Source organism: Eschrichtius robustus, chromosome 15 (genome assembly GCF_028021215.1).
Source record: "Eschrichtius robustus isolate mEscRob2 chromosome 15, mEscRob2.pri, whole genome shotgun sequence".
In the NCBI taxonomy this organism is placed as follows: domain Eukaryota; kingdom Metazoa; phylum Chordata; class Mammalia; order Artiodactyla; family Eschrichtiidae; genus Eschrichtius; species Eschrichtius robustus.
This window is the reverse complement of record NC_090838.1, coordinates 8,530,601-8,548,363: the sequence shown is the minus strand read 5'-3', so window position 1 is coordinate 8,548,363 and position 17,763 is coordinate 8,530,601.

Here is a 17,763-nt window from a genome sequence, read left to right as displayed (position 1 = left end):
GCACAAGCTTCTTATAAACCCTCTGAGAAAAAGAAAAAGAGTCAAAGCGGAAGGGAACCTGCACACCATCAGCCGCTAGATCCCAGCTTCAGGACCAGGCAGCTCTCAGCCCTTGGTCTGGAGCCTCTCGGCAAGGGGAGCTGACTTTCTGGAGGGGGAGGGGAAGTGGGAGGTTCCTAACTTGTGGAGGAACAATGCACAGCTAGTCAGAGAGAAAAATGACCCTCATGTCAGCAGCATGTCAGAAGTACTGAGATCTAGAAGCTAGGAAGCCCAAGCTAGGAAGCAGCACCGTTCCCTCATTTCTAAATGAATGGTTTAAAACTAAGAGGACAAAAATGACCCAAACCGGTGGTAAATCTGCTCGTCTGAGATCTTCATCCCTGTCCCAAGGCCCTGAGCCCTAGATTACGATGATCCCGCCCAGGAAGGGAGAAGAGCAGCAACAGCTAGTGACCATCCACTGTGCACCAGCTGCTTGACCTGCACAAACGGCTTCAAGGTAGATGTCACCATGCTCTTCTGCCAGATGAGTTCAGAGGCTCAGAGAAGCAGAGCAACTTGCCCAGGGCACCCAGCTTGTCAAGTGGGGCAGCCGGCCGCACTCGAGGGGGTGGCTCTCCAGCGCCTCGCCCTCTGCACTGCTAAGACAGCCTCCCACGCACACTGGGGGCTGGGGAGCAGGTAGCAGAGCCAGCTGGCTTCCTTTGCTGCTTGCCCTCTAAATGACCCCCTTTCAACTCTTTATCCCACGTGGGAAGGACATGGACTCTACAGAGGGTTTGAGGGAAAACTCCACCTACTCAGGGAAAACAGCAGAGAGGAAGGCAGAAGCTGAAGCCTTTGTTCTTCTTTGGATGACCAAGCATACCCGCCGCGGACCAGGTGTGCCTGGCCCTCCCCTTCACGGCGCCACGGGAGAATCCACACTGCCCACACCTTGACTGCGGGGCAGTTTGTCAGGCCTTGGGAGTATAACCCTGGTTTAGGGTTGCACATAGGTGCACTACCACTTTTTTACCAAAGCTTGGCAAAGGCAGAGAAGTGAGAAGGTCATATATATAACAGGATGTGAAACTAAGTTTCAGGCTAGCAAACCCTTGATCAGCCTTCCTCAACAGTATCGTTATGGAGCATGTCAGAAACACTCACTGTATAAGCCAAACACTGCCTCATTTCTTTGGAACACAAAGGCAAAGAAAAACACCGAGTTATGATTCTTATGGCAAAAACAAATGGCACATCAAAACGGCAGGACCTTCCCTCTGGGAGAGCAAGATGCCTAGCAGTGGCAGAGAGATTTGCACCATTATTTCTTACTTATTTATTCATTAACAAAAGTGCATTGGGTGATTACCAGGTCCCAGTCACTGTCCCAGGCCCTGGAGATGCAGGAGGGACAAGATGGACAAAATTGCCCCTCTGAATGCAGCTTACATACCACTGGAGGAAGACAGACAGACGAGGCAAGCTCGCAAAGCACAGGCAACATAAAAAGGTGATGCACACTGCAGAAAAGATACAACGAAGCAGGCAAAGGAATGAGAAGTGCAGGCGGCACCGTGCAGAGCACCAGCTCCCACAGTGCCACTCCCCTAAGGAGCTTCTGGAAAAGGATGGATAAAGGAAGGCTTCCCAGAGGGGGTGACCTTTGAGCAATATTGGCCAGCAGACCGGGGGCAGGGAGGGTGGTCATTTCAGCCAACAGTCAAAGGCCCAAGTGCACACGCAGACAAATGTCCTTAGGGGTGTTGACTAGCTGAACGTATTAGTCAGCTCAGGCTGCTGTAGCAAAACACCATAGACTGGGGGCTCAAACAACAGAAATTCATTTTCTCCCAGTTCTGGAGGCTGGAAGTTCAACATCAAGGTGTCAGCAGGTTGGGTTTTTTGACGCTTCTCTTCTTGGTTTGTAGATGGCCACCATCTCACTGTGTCCTCACGTGCTCTTTCCTCTGTACCCACACATCCCTGGTGCCTCTACATGTTCAAATTTCCTCTTCTTATAAGAACGTCAGTCATACTGGATTAGGGATCACTCTAAAGACTTCGTTTTAACTTAATCACCTCTTTAAATGCCCCATCTCCAAATGCAGTCATATTCTGAAGCACTGGGGTTGAGACTTCAGCATATGAACTTGAGGGGATACCATTCAGCACATAACCCCTAGCTTATCAAGAAACAATTTCCCATGGATAAAGAAGAAGAGGTGGTGTGTGTGTATATATATATATGTGTGTGTGTGTGTATACACACACACACACAATGGAATATTACTCAGCCACAAAAAAAGAATGAAATGTTGCCATTTGCAGCAACATGGATGGAACTAGAGGTTACCATACTAAGTGAAGTAAGTCAGACAGAGAAAGACAAATATTATATGATATCACTTATAAGTGGAATCTAAAAAATAATGCAAATGAATCTATTTACAAAACTGAAACAGACTCACAGAAAACAAACTTATGATTACCAGAGGGGATATGGAGGGCAGGAGGGGTAAATTAGGAATATGGAATTAACACATACACACTACTATATATATAAAGTAGATAAGCAACAAGGATTTACCGTATAACTCAGGGAACAATATTCAGTATCTTGTATTAACCTATAATGGAAAATAATCTGAAAAATATATATATGTAGAAATGAATCACTGTGCTATACATGTGAAACTAACGTGATATTGTAAATCACTATACTTCAATTTAAAAAAGAAAGAAATTTAAATTGCCCAAAAAAAAAAAGTTCCCCTTGACCCCTTCAGAGCAGAACTCCTCAAAGTGGTCATCCAAATTCATTGCTTCCATGTCCTCATTTCCATTCTTCCGAAAATGTTCTTCTTAGGATTCTAAAGCCTTCCACGGTGCCAAGTCCAATGGACCCATGTATCCAACCACCCAATGGGCATCCTAAATTTAACGTGTCCAGCATGGAGTTAAGTGGGCTCCTCCCTTTGCCTTTCCTAATTCGCTTTATCTGCTACCACCATCTTGCTAGTTTAACCCCAAACACAGGAAACACCCTTGATTTCTCCTTTTCCTTTAAGCTTCCCATCTAAGCAATCAAAATCCCTCTGGCTCTACGTCCAGAATATTTCCTAAACCCACCTGCTGCTCACGGCCCCACCACCCCTTCCCTGGGGGAAGCCTCCGTCCACCCGATCCTCCCGTTCACTGTTGCCCTCTGTTACTCATCCTTCCCACCACCTCCCCCACCCCCTTAAAATACCTCAGTGACTTCCCCGTGCTCTCAAAACAAACCCCACCTCCTCCCCATGGCTTAGGGAGGTCCTGAGCAATCAGCCACCTGCCATTTTCTCTCAGCTCCCGTCATGTCCCTTCCCTCCCCTGCTGCCACACTGGCCTCCTTTCACCACTCTGAGCACACCTGGCTCTCTCCAGCCCCAGGTCTCTGTACTTGCTGTTCCCTCTGCCTGGAAAGCCCTTTCCCCAGCTCATCTCATGGGTGAATTGTTCTCAGCCTCAATGCTCAACTTCAGCACAGACCTTAGCCGGTCACCTCTCCAAAGCAAACACTTCCCCCACCCGGCCCCTGCAATAATTCTGCCTCGGGGCTTCCCTGGTGGCGCAGTGGTTGAGAATCTGCCTGCCAGTGCAGGGGACACAGGTTCGAGCCCTGGTCTGGGAGGATCCTACATGCCGCGGAGCAACTGGGCCCGTGAGCCACAGCCACTGAGCCTGCGCATCTGGAGCCTGTGCTCCTCAACAAGAGAGGCCGCGATAGTGAGAGGCCCGCGCACCGCGATGAAGAGTGGCCCCCGCTTGCCACAACTAGAGAAAGCCCTCGCACAGAAACGAAGACCCAACACAGCCATAAATAAATAAATAAACAAATACTTTAAAAAAATAAAAAATAATTCTGCCTCACCTCCAGGTAGCACCTTTTAGAGCATCCTCTTGATTACACTGTTACTGTCTGTACTTCAACTACAAGGGCAATGCCAAGGCAGCAGGGACCTGGTCTCCTGTCCCTGGACCTGTGCGAATAGAAGAAGGATCCACAGCTGAGCAGAGGCATCAGCAGGAGATGTGAAGAGAAGCATTGGGGTCTAAGTGCTCACACGGCATCATCCTGGACCAACACACGTGGCCGGCCCTCAGAATGTTCTAGCCTCCAATGACTCAGGCCATTCAGAGGAGGTGTCTGAGGAGGACTTTAGTCCTGGCCACCTGAGATGCATTTCCCTCTCAGCATTCGGGAAAGACCCACTCAACCAAAAACCTTTATCTTTGCAGGAATCCCTGCTCCCTGGCCCCAACTAACAGGACAAGAATTTTCTCCATTGTTTGGTGTTGCGATTCTCCCTAAGACCCTCCATTAGCTCCTTATCACCTACAGGCACTCCAAGCCGTTGCATCCAGCCCAGATTGCCCACTCTGGCCTCATCTCTCACCGCCAGCTCAGAGGGCCTGCACTCCAGGCATATAAACCCCAAGACTTCTGCATGCCCCACTTTTAAGCTTTTGCTTACACTTATTCCCTGAGCCTGGATTGCTTGCTTCCTTTTTCTCCATCTCTCTAGAATTAAGTACTTCTTCCGAGCTAGTCCCACACCTCTATATTGATATTTCCCTTTTGAGCCTCTTACAGCAAGTCTCTTGGATCGATGGATACCAGTTTACTCCACTAGATGGTTGTAAGACCCTAACACCAAACTAAAGTTGTTACTAGAGTATGATCCACCATGAGTCACCACAGGAAACATGGCTGGGGCAGGACAGCTGAGACGGATGCCACAGTAAAGATCTTACAGGATGGTGTGGAACCCAGTATGGGGATGCCGGCCAGTGTAGGAATAGAAGTGGACTTGGAGTCAGGCAGGGAGCAGTGTTCAAAACCCACCTCTGACGCTTCTTAACAAGGCAGACTTGAGCAAGCCACTTCCCTTCATCCCTAAGCAAGATCATGAACCCACGTCGTAGTTTCATGTGATGATTAAATGAGGTCACGTAAAATACCTGGTGCCCAATCAGAGTCAGTAATTGCCCATCCCTCCTCCCTCCCCTCCCTGGCGTCCCCAGGACTCTGCCGTGAGGCACGCTGACATTTTGTGACCTCTCTGCCTCTATCTCCTGCTCTCGGCTCTGACCTGAATCTCTCAGGTCTGAGGGATACACTTTGGGTGATGTCACCCCAGCCTTCCCCAGCTTATTCCCATCCATAGACTTCACTGTCCCAGCCCTGCCCCTGCTCACCTACCCTGATGCTGGCAACCACATGAGATTTCAAATCTCAGACACAGGTTTAAGTTCCAGCTCTGCCGCTCACAGGTCGTGTGATCTTAGACTCAGCAAAACATGTCTACGTGGGGTGGTATTTATCCCCTCACCAGCCATGCGTTCAACCCTCTGGCTGACGTGTGAATATTCTCTGTGACCTGCAGACCCCACGCTCATTGTTGTTACTTGGAAGTCAGGAAGGGCGTTTTCTCCACTGTTCTCGTATCTGTGAAATTTAGGTTACTTGGCCAAAATTACAGACCGTGTCCTGTTGTATGATCCCTTAGGATAGTCTATCTATCTGCCACTCGACGGTGGGTTTCTTGCAGGTGGAGATGGTGTCTTCTCTCTGTCTTCCCCTTCCTTGGCACAGAGAAGATGCTCAGAATAAGTTTGTCGTGGGCGTCAATGATTCGCCGACTGAGTGACTCCAGTTTAACCGAACCTGTCTTCTAACATCTCTAGGCCCATTTCTTCATCTGCAAGATGGAGGGCACATGGCCCCAAGAGGCAAATGTAGTGAAGGTTTTCTTCATCCCTCTCCTTTCCTTCCTTCTCCTTCATCCATCCCTTTCCTTCTGGAATTCTCCTCTGGACAGGTGCCCCACCTCCTGCCCAAGCTCCAGGGGTTCTCATACCCCTCGAGGTGCCTCTGTCCAAAGGAAAGCCTGTAGATGAACTACGCGCTCAGTGTGTGAGCTTGTGACATCAACGCCTCACGGAATGTCTCATCAGGTGCAGTTCATGTGACTTACCTGATGGCTCACCTGTCCAGGACCATCCACACTCACTGAGAAAATGAATCACTTGGGGTTGGGGGCTAAAGGAGATTAGAAGCCTAAGTATTCTAAGCTGGTGAAAATTCAGACACCGAAACCACGGATAGGAAGCAAGTTTCTTCCAGGCTACACTCAAATCCGCACCCCAGAGGAACACGGCTGAGAACAGACTATGATGTTTTCCATCCATCCAAATACCTACTGGGGTACAGTTCAAGCCCAGCCACTTCCTAGCTCTGTGACCAAGGGTAGGTTAATTTATCCCCTTGAGCCTCAGTTTCCTCATCTGTAAAATGGTGACAATACCTATTTAAAGCATTACTAGGATGATTAGAATAATTAAATAGATATATTAAATAAAATCAATAAAAAGAAGTAGATATAATAACTAAATACATAGGATAATTAGAAACAGAAACCCATTCTATGAGTACATTATTTGCCTGAATAATAAATACTCAATAAATGAAATTAAATTTAGTATCTTGACTCTAGACTCACTTTTTGTGTGACTTTGGTCAGGATCTTTATTTTCTGCACCCTAGAGTTTTCATCTGGAAATTAGAAACAACTTCCACCCAGCAATGCCACGGTGAGTGTAATGCGATATCGTAGACGTGAAACCATCAAGCCTGCCACGTGGCAAAATGTAATTTCCTTCCACGGCTTATCTGTTAGACAGGAGCTGGGGAAAGCAGGATGCTGAGATCATGTGTCCCTCCCTGCAGCACCAGGAGCCAAGGAGCTGCCCAAATTTGATTCTGGGATTCCACTTGAGCCCCGAAGCAATTCTTAGCAATGATGATGATGTGTGATGTTCGCCCCACCTACTATGTGCTAGGTTCTGAGATAACTGTTTCCTGGCTCCGTCCCAGGCTAGCTCCGGAAAGCAGAAGTTTTGTGAACGACAAACCTGTCCACAGGAGCTGGAGATCCTCCCGGGAAAACAGATCGCCCCTTCTCAGGCTGCCAGGCGCCCTTCCAGGGAGCGCAGGGCACACAGCTGCAGCTGGAGGCCAGCCGGGCCAGTGCACACTTGCCCAATTGTGTCAGGAACCAGTAGGAGAAACAGTGTCCGCTCTGAGATACACAATGCTGCTGTCAGCCTCCCTCTTCAGGTGCTGCCCACAGGGCACCTTTCCAGGGACCACGAGAGCTGTTCCTAATGCATTCACTGCAGGGTGTCAGGACCTTCCCACGGGTCTGCTTTTTGCTTCAGTAAACTAGCAAATGGCATTCAGGTAACAGCGATAATAGGTGATGTCTTGAAAGGAACTTCCAGAGCCACCTATTTTAGCTCCATTTTCATTGTGAGAGGCCACTCTCCTGCCGGTCGTCATCCCAGGTGTTATTGGTAATAGGTATACTCTGTCCTCTTCGTACATAAGAGGAGAGAATCATAGACTCTTTGAGCCAGAAGGAAACTTAAAATTCACCTAACCAGTGGTTCTCAAACTTTAGGTTATACTAGAACCACCCCCTTCCAAAGGGCCTGGGGAAACAGATTGCTGCACCCTGAGCCTTGAATGCCTGATTCCAAAGGTCTGGGGTGGGACCTGAGAACACACATTTCTAATGACTTCCCAGGTGGTGCTGAGGCCGAGGCTGCCAGCCCAGAGCCCGCACTTGGAGAACTGTGGTCCAGCCCCATCAGTTAACTTAATGGTGGAGAAACAGGAGCCCAGAGAGGGGAAGGGACTCTCCGGGGGTGACACCTGGAGTGAGGGGGTCGGCTCCTGACATGCAGGGCAGTCTTAGCCCGCCCACCCAGGGCCCTTCGAGCTTGCTTTTGCTGTGTAATTACCGGTGATACTCTTGTCTCTACCACTGGGAACTACTAACAGAAGTTAGGGTAGGGATTGCCTGGGATCTGTCCAATGTTTTCAGAAAATGGTCCCCAGATTTCTCAGGGGAGGAAAGAGCCGGGGCGATGGGGAGGGCTGGTGGCTCAGTGTGGCTGGGCTGGGGGCAGTGGGCCGGGAAGGCGTGGCCGGTGAGATCCATTCCAGCCCGACCCCGCAGCCCACCCGGCCGGGCCCCAAGCCTTGTGAGAGATTCCCTGTCCGTACCTCCTTCTCTGCTCACCTGTCCCTCCATTTACCACTGAGCAGCATGGCTCAGGGAAGCTTGCCCCACAGCGGGTCACAGCCAGTGAAGAGACAGATCCTCACAATCTCCGTGCAGAGAAACTCAGCCCGCTTTGGCACCGGCTTTGGGCTCGAGTCCCCGTCCATTATACACACGGCCTTCATTCCCCTCACCTTGAGGGCGGTCTTGAGCATGAGGTTTATAGTAAGCCGAAGCACCTCTCACGATGCCTGGTATATAACACGTGCTCAAGTCATCGCTTCACCCCTTGTAGTTCTAACCCTGGGCCAAATGGTGACTCATCAGATTTTTATACGCACTGAAGACTGTGCCACACACAGAAAAAACAGCAGAGAATTAGAGATGCCTTCTCTGACGAGGTGAAAACTCTGAAAAATGCCTTCGGAGGCTGTTCTGCAGAGCTGACGGGAGCTGGTCCATTTGGGTAGGAGAAAGGGCCCATGGCGTTAGCATCTCCACCCTTTTCTGGGGCTCGTTAAGGGTTTGCAAGAGCCTTTTAAATCTAGTCTGTTTTCAACCTCCTTCACGTGTCCCCTGCATTCAGGACCGGCAGCCACTGAGCCACTGAGGCCAAAAGACCAGCCCCATCGGTCTTTAGCAGGAGTTAAACATAAATCTTTTAAGTTAAAGGGTCCAAAGATAAGAAAGGAAGCTACCAAAAAGCAAAAAAAAAAAACCAGATGGGACCAGCTGGGAACAAGGTGGTGACGAATATGACCTCCAACAGACCCCGTCTCATTATACGCTGATTTGACTACATCAGCATATTAAATGACACGCCTACCGGCGACCAGGGCCAGACATTAAGGACCACAAAAGGATAAAAAGGGGGTGGCACCCCTCTCCCTCAAAAAGCCCCGCCCCTTCCCCATAGACTAATGCATATGCCTCCCCATCATTAGCCTCACTCCTCCTCCCTTTGTCTTTACTCTTTAAATTAAATTCCTCTTGCCACGGGGGCAAGAAATTGCTCTGTGAACTTAGTTCCCGCTTCTCCATTTTTTGGCCACTGAATAAAGCCTGTGCGGCATTGATCTCAGCTTCAGTTTCATTATTCCGGCTGCTCCTACCCAAACGGAAAAAGAACCCTTCCCACCAACACAGAGAGCCTTGGCCGGGCTAGGGCCCGAGCAGGGTCCATAAGATTTAATTCCGTACCAGCTTAGCCTGGGGAAGAAACGACCTGCGGGAGAAAACAGAACACGGTAAAATCAAGTGATTGCACGAGTGTGGTTTATCAGTTCAGTCTAGCAACCAGGAGATATGAATGTTGTCCTATGATTTTTGTCCTTCCCTGACTTGGGTTTTTATGTAGAAACTACTTTTTGTTCAATCTACGTACATTAATTCATTAAATAGTAATAGCTAATACTTAGAATGCACTTAATAGGTGCCAGGAACTGCTTCAAATGTTCACAAACATTAATTCATTTATTCAGTCTGCACAAGCTACAGGTATCCTCCCCATTTTAAAGGCGAAGATGCTGAGGCACAGAGAGGTTAGGTAACTTGCCCATGGACACACAGTTAATTAGCCCAGGCAGTGCGGCTCCTGAGTCATTGCTTCGAACCACTACTTACATGCCCTGGGCTACCCTCCCAGGATTCCAGTTATCCCTCTGCGTGTCACAGGAAATCATAATTACTGATGTACTTGTTGGTCTGTCTCTTCAACACCCCCTGCCACCAGTCTAAAGCTCCTCCTAGCCTTTGATTTGCTCATTGTGTGATCATTAGCTGTGCGTGAGAGCTTGGCACGTGCCTGGTGTCATAGGCCCACAGCAAAAGTTGAAGGGACAAATGCAGGGGTGAAGAGATTATGGGAGAGCAAATTCGCATATCAGTTTGAAAAAAAATACAGTGCAAGAAGATCTAATATTGATTGGAAAAATCCTCTATGTCAGAAAATTTATATGTATGTTATTATTTTTCATCTGCAAAACAAGCCGGTGAAGAAATATCAGCCTAATTTTACAGATGAGGAATGAAGGGGTTAAATAACATGCCCAAAGCCATTATCCCAGTATTCCCCAGGGTCAGAAAAAAAATTGTGAAAGTCTCTGACCTGGGAATAAAACAGATTACTAGGTGTTCTTTCTAGAGCATCCTTTCAAGATATCTAAAACTTCTGTGCTTCTTTGTGCTATTTACTACTCTGTAAACTGTAGAAAACTGATAGTAATGCAAATAATTCTTGTCCATGGAAATGCAAATGAATTTTGGTCCTTGGAGTCGCAACTGATTATTGCCCTGTGGACACTGAATTGTTTTGCATCTATTTGCAAATTCATTTCCCAAATCCTGACTGCCTGTGTTTGTGTGTTCCTTGAATTCTCCATTGAACCTGTTTTTACATTTTACTGGTTCCCTCATTAATTAATGAGTTAAATAAAATTCTTGGCATGTATTCATTATGTATTTCCATGAGAGTCTTGATTTTACCTTTATTTTAATTTTAGCACCAATTAGGATTCAAATCCATGTTTGTTGGTTCTTTCCGATTAATTATACACACACACACACATATGTCACCGCTGATCACAAGTTCTTTATCATAAAGCTCTCTGTCAAAGGCAAACTAAGCTTGGCTAAAATGTCAAAGCAACACATATTTAAATAGGCCTTTTAAAAATTGTATTTTTCAGTATTGTCTATTAAGGACTGAATTAGAAAGGTTTGATTTGAGTAATGCGGCAGGTCACTCTCGGGGGCAGCCCTGGGTTCCCACTATAATATGTACCCCAGTCCTCTTTATTCTGTTCAGTCTTTGTTTCTGTGCTTGCCTGCCTCCCTCTCCACCAAATCCAGAGGGCACAGCCACGTATTTTCTTCTGTTTCTCCTACCCTACACTGTAGCCCACAGCAAACCAACACATGGTCAGGGCAAAAGAATTCAGGGTGGATTGAATCGAACTGAACTGAACTGGGCCAGCCTCCAGCATCTACCCAGGAATCCTTACCTTCCCACAAAGCCAGGTCTTCGAGAACTGTCTTCCAGAGATGCTATCCTGAGAAACCTGGGGGAATCCCAGATTTTTCTCCCAGTAAGGTGACCAGAAGGTTATCAAGGCAGGAAAAATGGCTGCTGCCATCAGCAGACCCCGGGGTTAATAGGTCCGGTGCCCCTACCCATCTGTACACACACTAAATGAGACGGTGTGGCTTTAATGGAACAAATTCTGGAGTCAGCTCCCGACTCAAGACCTAGCTACACCAGTCCATGTTTCTCTGAGTTTCAGCTTTATCATCTGTGATGGTTAATTTTTCTGCATCAACTTGGCTAGACTATGCCTGGTGCCCAGATGTTTGGTCAAACACTAGTCCAGATGTTGCTGTGAAGGTATTTTTTTAGATGTGATTAACACTTAAATCAGTAGACTTTGAGTTAAGCAGAGGACCCTCCATAATGTGAGTGGTTTCATCCAATCAACTGAAGACCTTCGGAGGCAAAGACTGAGGTCCCCTGAGGAAGAAAGACTTCTGCCTCCAGACTCCCTTTGGACTTGAGCTACATCACCTCTTCCCTGGGTCTCCAGGCTGCCAGCCTGCCCTGCAAATTTCAGACTTGCAGCACCCACAACTCTGTGAACCGATTCCTCTCTCTCACTCTCCCCCTCCCTCAACCTCTTTCTCTCTCTGCCTTTCTCTCTTTAGATTAAAAAATATTAAATGACAGTCCAGGGGTGAACTTGCAGGACGGGGCTGTCTTGGATATTACAGAACAATAAAAAATTTACTTTCATAGACCCAGCGAGAGCCTATCCTACTTGGTTATTGTCCTGCAGATAAATGAAGGGCCAGAGGAAACTCTAATGCATCACAGTGAATCCTCTGCTCTCCGCTCTGTGTGGCCACCTCACTTCCAATAGGTGTCTGCACCTTTGCCTAAATAAACAGAAAACTTAATTCAACCGGAGAGTGGATATTTGCCTGGGATGAGGTGGTATCAATTCCATAATCCACCTGAAATGTTGCACAACTAAAAAATGAAAGATGATTCTAAAATCTGATCTCTTCTGAGGACCACTTTACCAACCGCAGAAAGGTCAGTGAGTGAGTAGGCTGTTGGGATAGTGTTTGGATGTTTTACATCACCCATAGTCCCCCAGGCTATTCCACCTGATCAAATGCAGACTGAAACCAAGAGGGTGCCTGCTGCCACCAGACTCTGCATTCACGTCGAATTGCATGTGTGTCTATGAGTGCAGCTGTCCTCCTGATGGGGACATCACTCCCCAAGGTGTGAACCCACCCCCTCAATTCCTATCACTATTCCATGTGTACCACCAGAAGCTCTGATGGGAAAAAGCAAGACAATAATTAACTCCAAGGCCACATTTCCCCTCTTCTGAAAATTCACCTTTACTCTATTTCACTTTGTACATAAGTTCAGCCATATAGTCTAATACAGCCCTGGAGAGATTGTACACTGAGCCCAAATATACATTAAAGAATGCTCTCAGGGGCTTCCCTGGTGGCGCAGTGGTTGAGAATCTGCCTGCCAATGCAGGGGACACGGGTTCGAGCCCTGGTCTGGGAAGATCCCACATGCCGCGGAGCAACTAGGCCCGTGAGCCACAACTACTGAGCCTGCGCGTCTGGAGCCTGTGCTCCGCAACAAGAGAGGCCGCGATAGTGAGAGGCCCGCGCACCGCGATGAAGAGTGGCCCCCACTTGCCGCAACTAGAGAAAGTCCTCGCACAGAAGCGAAGACCCAACACAGCCAAAAATAAATAAATTAATTAATTAATTAAAAAAAACAAATGGATGCCATTATTTGGCATCTATATTTATAATTTACAAAAAAAAAAAAGAATGCTCTCAAATATGGACACTAAATTGTTTCCCATTTTTAAATTTCCACATAGGAATTAAAGGCCAAAGAAATCGAATCTAAAAGAATTCTCCTTTCAAATGTCTCATTCTACTCAGGATTAGAGAAAGAGATCCTGATGGAAGTAGATTCTGGATGGATTTGTTCCGAAGCGGCTGCTTCCTGAGCTCCTTCCAATGGAAGGGATGTGATTTTTTTTTAACACTTGCAAAGGGGCAGAAATCCAAAGCCAAGTCTCTCGTATGCCCCATTTTTCCAAAGATCCATGAAGAACCACAAGATTACCTCAGCACCACACCCCCCCCCACCCACAAATGTTACAAAACCCTAGCAAATCCCTAGCTCTGTGAAAATTATGGTGGCGAGACCAGTTCACTGCACAGTTCAGCACTCAGCCAAACACCACTACAGATTTCAGAAATGTCTGTGAGAGGACAAGAAATGGAAAATACATGGAAAAAGTTCAATCTGCTTGGTTTCAGCTTCAGCAGAATCCCTGTGAGTCTGGCCATTTGTTGGTCGCGTTTTTTTTCCAGAAGCACAAATTCAGCAGGAAGCCTTCACCTTGGAGGAGGTTCGCGGTGATGGCTGCAAATAGACTGCTTTTCAGAAAGTGACATTTGAGACACTGCCATCTTCCTGAAAACCTGAGAAATTTGAAGTCTCCGCATTTATTAGAGGCTCCCTTCTGCCTCTTAAAGTCTCTTCATTTCTGTTTCCCCAGGTGTTCCTGGCACCCCCAGTGCCTAACCATGTATCACATCAATCTCTGCTCCCTCAGCAGAGCATACCACATTTATTTGTAGCGTTTTGTTTCCTGACAATTCGGTTTTGGTTTTTTTTCTCTGCGTTACTCAAGAAGATGGAATGACCCTCATAAAACAACTCCTTCCCCCGGCTCACAAAGGTCTTTATCCTTTTGTAGATAAAATCCACCATCACGCTGCTGTGGTTGAACCCACTGTCTGGGTCTTTCAAATCTTTAATAATCAGAGTTTACGATGTGAGCACTTCCGAGCAAGCCGAGCCCCACCTCCCTGGAGGATGGAGATCCAGAGACTCAGATTCAGTTGGTCTGGAGCGGGACTTACACATCAGTGATGTTTAAAATACCACCCCCCTCCCATTAATTCTAACATGCAACCAAGGTTGAGGATCTCTGATGGTAGGACCTCGAAGGTTCTCTGTTCTAAGACTTCTCACCAGCATCAGCCACAGCTGTAATTCTGATGGGGGCACACAGCTGCAGCCTCCCCAAGGACAACGGAGGCCCACAGGGTCTGTAAACGCTCTGCCTCCCCACCAAGAATCTCCTTCTCTTCATGTAAAACTTGCAAAGTTTATGCTCAGAGATTCCCAGCCCGAACGCACCGAAATGTATCAATTACTCCTCCTCCGTTCTGCACGAAGAACTAACAGGCCTGTAGGAACCAAATATCAGGGTTTTTTTTTTTTAACCTGGACAAGGTGTCCACAGCCCCCGCTCTCCTGGAAAAACAGGAGAAGAGCTGGGATGGAGATGACCTGGATCTGAGCCCAGATGAGGCTCCACCTCCCCCTCCTCAGGTATAAAGTTGCTGGGAGCCCACCTGGCCAGCCTTGGGCTCAGAGGTTGAGAGAGGAGAGGGCAGAAGGTGGGTCCCCCCGCTCACACGTTTTCGGAGCTGGGCTCCGGGGGGCTCTGAGAGGGTCTGAGACTTGTTCAGCCAGAAGTGAGGCGCATCCTGGCGCAGGGGGGTCTCTCTGAGCGGACCAGCCCTTCCTCCTCTTGCAGTTTAGGCCTCGGGGACAGGCATCCAGGCATCCCTGCAGGGGAGGGGGAGGGGAAGCAGCTTTGAGGGAGGGGCCAGGGCCTGTGTCTGAAAGTCTCCTGTCCACCTCGTTGGGGACAAAACGTGTGTCCAACTGGACACCTTACCTGCCGCCCGTGCCAGCAGGTGGGGTGTCCTCGGGGCTGAAGCACACAACGCGTCTCGGGCTGACCCTTCATCTGCCGGGTCCCTGCCCTCGGCTGGTCCTGTTCCCCTGGGCTTACAGGTAGGGGCTCCTCCGGACACTCGTGTTCATGTCGGACATCGGAATTCATCCTGGGTTCCGCCCCAGGGGCCCCAGTTCCCTCTCCTCAAGCCGTATGACTGCCCAGCTCAGGGTCCTCAACATCTCCTCCGGGAGCTGCCCCGATAGTCTCTAGTGAGTCCCTTGGCCCGGCCCATTGCTCTGGCCCATGGCGTGACCGGCACTCAAGCCACCCCCTCCTTCATTCGAATGGCCACCAACTGCACGTGAGGCAAGACAGACCCTCTGGCCTGGCCACACCGTGACGTGGCCACCTCTCGACCGTGTCTCCACACACTTCAAACCCCTCCTTTAACCACATCAAGTTCATAAAGCTGCTCCCACCCTCCTGCTTCCCGGGTGGAAAACATCTAGGCATCACTTGAGACTCAGTCCAGGTACCTCCCTAACACCCACCGTCCCCGCCCCCAGATAAACTTGCCCTTCCCTCCACGCTGCCACCCCCGCCTAGGACCCTGGACGTTTCTATCGCTGCACCTGCCCCACCTCAGCACACAATTTCTTAAACATTCATCTCCTCCTGACCACGAGCTCCTCGGAGCCCCTGGCACCTGGCATTTTATCAGGCGTATAGTGGGTCTGCAATGTATTTTACTCCTTCTATTGTCTGGCTGGCTCTATTGTCGAGTACTAGCTCTAAGGTACCAGACACCACTCTGATTGTTCCATGAACACTCACTCTAGGCATAAAGCAGCTAATAAATAAATGGATTGGTGCTCTTGAGATTTGGTCACTGGATGGAATAAAAAGGATTATCCTTGAAGAGTTTGATGAGTGAAGAAGCCTTGTCCCTTAGGAAGAGTGGAAGCATGGAGGGGAGGGGAGGCGAGTGCTGGGTCTAGTCTCCACAGGTCGTTTCTCTCTCCTCTTCCAGCTTCTTTCCTGCTCCTCCTCTGTGTTGCTCTTTTTGTTTCTTTCTCACTTTATTTTGTTGGCGTCCTTTTATAATTTTCATCTGTTTTACTGAAACCATAATAATATATTCGCATAGTCCTAAAAGTCAAAGAGCGTTACTAGAAGACACAGAACCAAAATCTAGCCTGGCCTGTCCACCACACACATAGCCATTCTGCTCCTTGGAGACGGGCCTTTCCAACTCTTTGAGCTGTTGATTCTGGTATTTAATTTTTTCTATTTCTAAATAATATGAACGTACTATAATATTTGCATTAACCAAATTTAGATACTACTTATTGACTTACTATGATAGATGATTTCATCTTTCATATAGCTTCTTTTCCCATCCCCAAACCTCCTAGTATAAACGCCATGATATTTTGTATTTCTGTAACTTTTTACTTTTCCTGGGGCTGAGAGTTGCTCCTTTTTTTATTGCTTATCATTCTTTCATTGTAGTTCTAATTCCTCCCTTCTCCAAAAAAAAAAAATGTTATGGGAGAAGAAAGCTTCTCAGTAGCATTTTTTCACATTGTCAAATACCTCTCTCCTTTTTTCTCCTTCTTTAACAAACAGAAAAAGAAAACATAGAACTCAGGATGAAACACCACTTCTCCTAAAGCACAGTGACCTTGCTGTCACAGGAGGCCTGGGCGGCCACCTCCCTCCCCAGGACGGCTCTGCCATCATGCTCCTCTCCAATCAGAATCTCTTCCCTCAACTGTTCTCTCGTTCTGTGGATCAGCTAGGTAGCACTAGCTGCTGTCGCAAATAAACCTCTGAATCTCAGAGGTTATCACCATGGAAACTTATTTCTCCCTCTGCAAAGTTCATCTGCGTATTTGGCAGGTGGCCTACTACAGAGTGATTCAGGGATCCAGGTTCCTTCCATCCTGTGGCTCTGCCCCAGAGACCTTCGCTTCCAGTGACGCAGAGAGACAGGGAATGTGAAAAAGGCACACCTGTTTTTCAACTGCTTTGGCCCAGAGGTGGTCAGATCACTGCCGCTTTTAGTTCCGTCGCCAAGATGGGGGTGACACAGCCCCGCTTAGATGTGGGGCTGGGGGCTGGGGGCTGGGGAACTTGGTCCCTGGGAGGAAGCTGCTTTTCAGCAACGACTCTCCAGGACAGCAGGACTCTTCGGAGGACAGCTAACCACCTCTGCCCTACCTCCGAAAGCTCAGGGTCTCCAAATGCCCTGTCCCTGCCCCATTTTCACAGGAAGTCCAAAACCAATTAACATTTCCAGCAGGATATTATACAGCAGGAATTCAGCAACGGAACACGAGTGTCATTCCTTTGTGTTGCTAGGCTGCTGAAACACATCTGTAGCAAACAAAGAACAGAAGGCCGAAGACGAGTGCCGTTCACTCGCTCCCATGCCCCAGACGCTGTTTCCTCAGTTCACGCTCTGGTGCGTCCAATCGGTAGGTCTCATGGTGCCTGGCGGGTCCTCCCGTGCGGCCCAGAGTCGGTGTCTTTGGCAGGAGTTTCAGTGACACGTGCTCCATTCGCCCACCCAAGCAGAATTGGGTGCTTGCAGATATTTCCGAATTGAAAGGTCAAGCTCTGCTTGGTGAGAGGCACAGGGCCTGGGTTGCATTCATCTCTGGTCGAAACAGGAAGTGCTTACCCCGTTTTTCAAAACGTGTTAGCTCGAAAAGGCACTGTGGCGCACACAATGGTTCCACCCTGAGTAATTTGTGGAAGATGCTTCAGGTCTTTCTCACGGCCTGTTCCCTGCTCTGTGTCCTCTTGTCTCCACCAGCTCAGCCAGGACACGTGTTGGTGCCTCTCTTGTGTGCAGAGCTCTGGGC